This window comes from Aulonocara stuartgranti, assembly GCF_965226115.1.
Source record: "Aulonocara stuartgranti genome assembly, chromosome: 5".
In the NCBI taxonomy this organism is placed as follows: domain Eukaryota; kingdom Metazoa; phylum Chordata; class Actinopteri; order Cichliformes; family Cichlidae; genus Aulonocara; species Aulonocara stuartgranti.
In genome coordinates, this window is record NC_138943.1 from 27,240,645 (window position 1) to 27,247,356 (window position 6,712).

General features: G+C 37.1%; 1 long non-coding RNA gene across 1 annotated transcript; it reads left to right on the top strand.

Moving 5' to 3' along the window:
* The first annotated feature begins 3,916 nt into the window (after positions 1-3,916).
* Positions 3,917-5,530, top strand: LOC309706107. Its single transcript, XR_014276679.1, has 3 exons — positions 3,917-4,102; positions 5,186-5,278; positions 5,419-5,530. It is a non-coding gene; the product is annotated as an uncharacterized lncRNA (long non-coding RNA).
* The last annotated feature ends 1,182 nt before the right edge of the window (positions 5,531-6,712 follow it).

Sequence of the window (6,712 nt, forward strand, 5' to 3'; positions counted from 1 at the left end):
ACAAGGCAGCTGTGTTTTACCATCGTGCTCCTGCCATGGCCCAACAGAGTGCATATATAAATAAGCGCTTGTATGTAATGCAAAGACTTCAATAAGCTTTTGACCCTAAAGCTTTCATATACTAAATAACACTCAGTTTCACTGTTTTCCTGCCTACACCTTATCTTCTTCTAAGCAAAACTCCTGAGATGCAGTGGGAGCCTGAGGGCTGTGATGATGCTGAGATAGACTGCTCCACACATGACCTTTGAGCACAGAAAAGTGAGAGACGTGTGTTGTTAAAAGAATAATGGGGATGGGCAGATAAATAAGCATATACACTAGATACATGACAGAGGAGCGTGAGATCCATTACAACCTCATTATTTTAATAGAGACTGAAGGTACAATGCCACGATATATCCCCCGCATGCACGCACACACGAACACTCCTGCATGGACGAGCTTTCAGAAAATCAGACAACCACAAATAACCTTGTGCACTCATACTGTGTTCTTCACATATTTCATTTAGGTCAATGATCTTTGAAGAAGGAAACTTGACAGCCTATAATGGGAGAAATATAGAAATTCTCTACCTGTTTCAGAGTTTGAAATATGTGCAGCCTGTTCTTTGGATGGTAAACACGTTACACTGTTGGATTTGGTAAACATTGGATAATGATACCTTGCATGTTCTGACACACATCCACCTGCCAAACAACAAGGGTTCAGTCTTGTATGCACCCTTCAGTCTGCCCATTTATCATGTCTCCCTGCACTGTGGGTCGACCGCTTCGCTAATGATGCCAATTAATTGAAAACATTAGTGCATCTCAAAGAGTAGCATTTCCTGGTAAGGGAAAGTATTTAGGGGAGGGGATATCAGAGCCTACACAAGTGATGCACTGTTTGGCTTTATGTGATTAACAGGGAACATAGGTTAAACATAGAGGGAATCACAGCTGTCAGTGATATGATCAAAGACACCAGACACTTGCAAAGGAACGTATGTTATAAATATAGCGCTCAGAAATTGAAGACGTACATTGATGTGTCTGTATGTGCAACTGTGTTTTTCTTTTCTTTTTAAGTACTTTGGATTTGTCATGTTTCTCCAATGTATAAATTGCAATGCCGTTCTGAAACTGAGCCTTAAGTCACCCTAAAATTCTCAAGATCTAGCATTTGTGAAGATTACCTCAAATTATAGTCAGACGATTGCTTATTCTAAATGCACACACAGCGTTACAGAGACAGAGTGCGAGAGAGCAGGCTCACTACCAGACTTGGTGGTGTGGCAAAAGCCTGGCAGACAGAGATGATGATAGTGGAGGAAGCTTCCAGCCTCCTAGCCTCCATATCAGCCAGGTGTCCATGGAGGAGATATAGTGAGACTGAGGCAGCAGAGGGAGGGGGACTGTCAGCTCTGAGAGAGGATACTGGAGTGTGGAGACAGCACTTACAGACACAGACATGAGGCAAGTAGGCTGCTACTGGATTCAGATGAGCAGCTTTTGTACAGGCTGTGAAATCAGTCCTTAATAATGCTGCTTAAAACAGAGTTTCTTAAACTTTTTCAGGCCATGGATGGGCGAATGATTGTTGAACCAATATATTAAAATATGCAACATATAAACAAAATGAATAAGCAGTAACTATCACCTTGAAAGGAGCTGATAAATGCAGTATTAAATTCGGAACTGCATTTAAACAGAGAAGTTATTTAATGCTCTGAAAACTGAATTAACAAAAAATGGCTGCCAAAAACTTCCAGATGTCTAAGCCACGTGATAAGAAAGGGTAAGGCCGAGTCCTGGATGTGTCAGTTTGACAGGAGGACAGCACTGGAGACCTTCTAGCTGTTGTTACACAAACAAACTCAGTGTTGCATAAAAAGCACTTTATCATCCCTATTCTAAACTAGGATGTAATTCAGTCCTTAGAATTAAATTGAAGTTGGTGTTTCAAGAAAATATTTTCTTTCTTCAGTTTGATCCAATTCTGTTCACATGAGTGCCATATCTTTCTCAGGGTATGTGGAAGATATAGTTTGGGAGGTTTAGTTGTTACCTGGACAGTGTTCATGTTGAAAGGGCTACCTTAAGGAGTTTGAGGTACTACATGTTGAGCAATATTTAAATATTCTGTAGTTACGTTCTATATAAGTAGGCTTCTTAATATCAAATGTTATCCATTGCAGTGATGTAGAGTTACCTTTTCATTAAACTTGAGTTTACTACTGATAAGATGTAAAAGGACGCCCATCTTTGGGGCGCTGCTTCATAAAGGGTAACTTATATTGAGGACAGTGAGAAAGATTTAACCCTTTAATGTCTCAAGATCAGATTTGTGTTTAATAAAAATCTCTTCTGAGCTCTGGTTTCTTGCAGCAAGTGTGGAAAAACAAGGCTGCCATGTTTAGGGTTTACAGAGAATGGCAAGGCAAGGCAAGTTTATTTGTATAGCACAATTCAACAACAAGGTGATTCAAAGTGCTTTACAGAGACAATGGTCCAAAAGAGAGAAAATGTCCAGTGAGTGGCAGTTCCCTGAGCAATAATGTCTTGTTCATGCCAGAGTTTAAAGAAGAATGGCTGGCCTGCTTTGAGCTGACAGGAAAGCAAAAGTAACTAAAAAAACAACAACAACAAAACAACATGGCTATGTCCATCGCTTATCCCATATTAGCTTCTCTTCATTGGTTCCCTGTAATTTAAAAATTGAATTTAAATCCTTCTCCTCACATACAAAGGCTTGAATCGTCAGGCACCATCTTATCTTACAGACATCATTGCACCGTATCACCCCAATAGAGCACTTCCCTCTCAGAGTGAACTTGTGGCTCCCAGAGTATTTAAAAGTAGAATGGGAGGCAGAGACTGCCATCTTCAGTGGAATCTGCTCCCAGTTTGGAGACAGACACCCTGTCTGCTTTTAGGATTAGACATTACTGAACAGTAATGTAGCACATTGTACTAAATTCAGTAATCACATTGCAATTACAAATGTGTTGTTGCTTGGGTTACGAATGTAAAAGGTTTTCTGTACAACTGTGCAACTAGAACAAAAAAAAATCGATATGTTCATTTTTCTTAATGTGCACTTGTGCTACAATCAGCTGATTTCTATTCATGTGCAGATAGGAGGAAAATAGTGGAATGGTTGCTTTTATTTTTATTGCACAAAACAACAAGAGCACGTTAATTAAGTGCAGACTGCATCTAGAACAGGAACAACAACATTATACTGCGAACACAACTTGGTCTCTTTACAAATATCTGCACCGGCAACATGCTAACACAGAGCTAGTGAAGAACAGGGAGTGATGTTCAAGCTGAAGGCATGCTGACCCCAGCTCAGCTGCCAGAGCGTGATCTTCAACAGGTAGCAAAGGCAGTGATGAGCAGTCAGGCTTACATGATTGTAGCATCCATTTGTACCTTTGTGTTTTTAAAGTGGAATCACTGTGGCGATTGCTTTTAAGTCTCTTTGGGCTGGATTTCAGCTTTGCATTTTGTTGTTGGTTTTGTGGGCATACAACACTAAAAGAAAGACTGTATGTGTATATTTTTAGGATGGTGAGTTTTGTCAGTGTCTGTCACTGTAGCCTCAGGTTTGTAAAGTTAACTAATGATTATATGACAGTGTGTTTCAGGTCATGTTATGGAGTAATGTAACGAGAAGTGTATTGAGTTATTTTCTCTGAAAATTAAACTACATTACTTTTAAGAAAAGTAAGCAGTAATGTTAGATTAGTTAATATTATTAGTTATTACACTCTAAGAAATGATACATTGATGTTGCTAGCATTATGTAAACGTTTTATGTTAAAATTAATGTCACCAATTGATTTTTAACTCTAAACACAAGGATATTGTTTTGATTTTAATTAATAACACAATATTTCAATACAACAAAATGCAGTACATTAAATCCAACGTAAAAAGTTCATTTAAAATGAACAGCACTTTAATTTGAAGAGGATTGTCCTAACAGGCTCTCCGTACTTCTCAGTTTGCACATGTGCAGTGTGGAAGTTTGAACAACCGCCATTTTCAACCGAAACTTGCATCATGCTCAGAAGCCTGGATAAAATCCATTGCCATTTGAGGATTATTTGGTAAGTACAACCATTTAAGGATGACAACTTTGGTTAATGTGTACTAAATGATAAACATCCGACATTTTCGGGAGTACTTCTGTATGTTTTATTTTAAAACAAATGATGTCTGGTAATTTTTTTTTAGCATTCTAGCTTGTATGCCTCTCACAGGTGTTAGTAGTCAGGCATTTAACAAATATTATCGGGCCCACTTCGGTGTAATTTCCCAAAATGTTTTACGATTCATGTTAAGCTGCAACTTGCCTACTAAGAACTGCAGATTTAAAATTATTCCCAACATCTACTGCGCATGCTCCCTGGTGTCAGTAATCGGCACCAGGAGCGCCAGCGATCCGATCCATTTGAAGAATGAAATATATGTATAGTGTATTTTAGAAACATGCATCAAATAAGTTGCTACATTGTTTGAAGGAATTCTACCCGTGTTGATATCTGGTTTAGTGTTAATATCAGTGATTAAAGTGTAAGACATGCATTTATCTTGTGTCATTAAAATGCAGCATTATGTGTAATACAGCTATATGTAATGCATTTAACTCCTTGTATCAGTTCCATTGATTATCAAAGTGACAATTTGTGTGTTCCCCCCTTCATTTTACGTTGGTCAGCTAGTTCTGTCTGTCAGTAGATGCAACAAAAGTGGCTCAGATGTGATTGTGGTTACTGTTATCTTTTATTGCAACTCTTGTTATCGTAATAAATACCAGAAAATATTATGATAGGATTTTGAATCCATATTGCTGAGTTCTAATCTTCTATTTCTTTTTAACATTTTTAGGGGTACAATTAATAATTATATTGTTGAACAGTCTAGAATTGATTAAAGCAAAAGTGAAAGCTTTCATGTATTGTCAAAATTGAAAAGCTTCTAGTTTTGTGTTCATATATTTGTTGATCTGACTCAGAAGAGTCAGTGCCTAACCAATCATTAACCTCACTGAATGTCACTAATGTGAGTTGTCAAACATTGTTTAATTACTCATCGCTAATCACTCATCTGTTAATATTTTTGACTTTGGTTTGGGAAGAGGTGGAAAAGAACCAAAATCTTGTCTCACATTGAGTTCTTATCTCCACCAGAATATCAGCATTGATGTTCGACGGGAATGCGTTCTAAAAACTATCTGTGTCTACTTAAATAAAAAGCCAGATGACCTGTTCAAGGAATTCTTGGTAAGTTAGAAAAGGGGAAAGATCAGTTTGTTTGTTTGTTTGTTTGTTTTTTAATTTGGGATAGTAAATTGAATGTGGGCTCATTTATTCATATGTATCTATATGCAATTAGCTTTTTCCCCCCTTGTTTTCATTTTAAGGATGTGGATCTTTGTGCAAGAAGAGAAACGGAGCAGCTGACTTTAGGAGTCTGTGTTGTCAGACATGAAGGAGCAGACTCTGCAGATACACCTGAGGACATTGGTTTCATCATAGAAGGATACACTGTGCTGAAAGCTCTTAGTGATGTGGCAAAGGGGTGTGCCCTCCTGCTTGGACTAATCTACAGTCTAAATCTGAGCTACCCAAAGCACCTGAAATACACATTTGAATTTCTTCAGAAGGTGCTGATGGAGTTGGATGGGAACAACCTATCCATGAAGGTGCAAGTTCTGAAAAACAAACTGCTTGAGTGAAACAGCCTGCACTGAACTATAGAGGACACTGAACTGGTTACAAGATTCTCAAACCCATCTCCTTGCACTTTATAAACTGTTCAGTTTGAATTCTGCAAGAACTTCTGCAAGGCCTCATACTTTTTGTTCATGTTGAACTTTTACCACCCTCCAGCTACATTGAACAAGACTGCTCCTAAGTTTGGACTTCATTTTAAGTTTTGAAAAAAAAAAAAGGTTTTTTAAATATGGACAAAAATGCCACTAAAGTCATTTCTACTTGTTGTTTATAGGACTGTATTGTGAGTTTTCCATTGTACCCGAAGCAAGTTTAAATTAAGTCATGTTAATGTTAAAAATGTTGGAATCACAACACTTTCCAGTTTTAATAACTTGATTTTAACATTCTGTATTATGTCTTCCTGAACTTAATATGCACTTGCATATATGTGAAGATATTTTTGTTTAGGAAAAAGGCATTGATCTAGAATTTTGAACAGCTCAAAGTTTGCTTCAGCACATTTTACACAAAGTGTTATTAAAGTTGGGTTAACTGAATAAAATTGTTTGATTTATTCAATTTACTTTAAATAGAGTAAGTAATTTAATCCTATAGTTTCAGTAGAGCTCGTTTAGGGTTAGTCAATTTATCAGATGTACTTAAAATTTGTTGTTCAAATTAAATGTGTCATACATTTTAGATTTCACTAACCCAGTTGTGTGGAACCGGTTGACATAACTGGGTGGAGTAAATGCAACATCTTATTTTATAGAGTAAGTAGGGCTTGTTTTGGTTGAGTAGATTTTATTTAGTGTTGTCAATTTAACTCAACATGTTAGTTAGATCAACATTATGATATTTAGTTAATACAACACCATTCTTGTGATTTGCATTTAATTAGCCAAAGCTTGACAGATGTACTTAAAATTTGTTGTTCAAATTAAGTGTATCATACATTTTATATTTCACTAACCCAGTTATGTGGAACCGGTTGACATA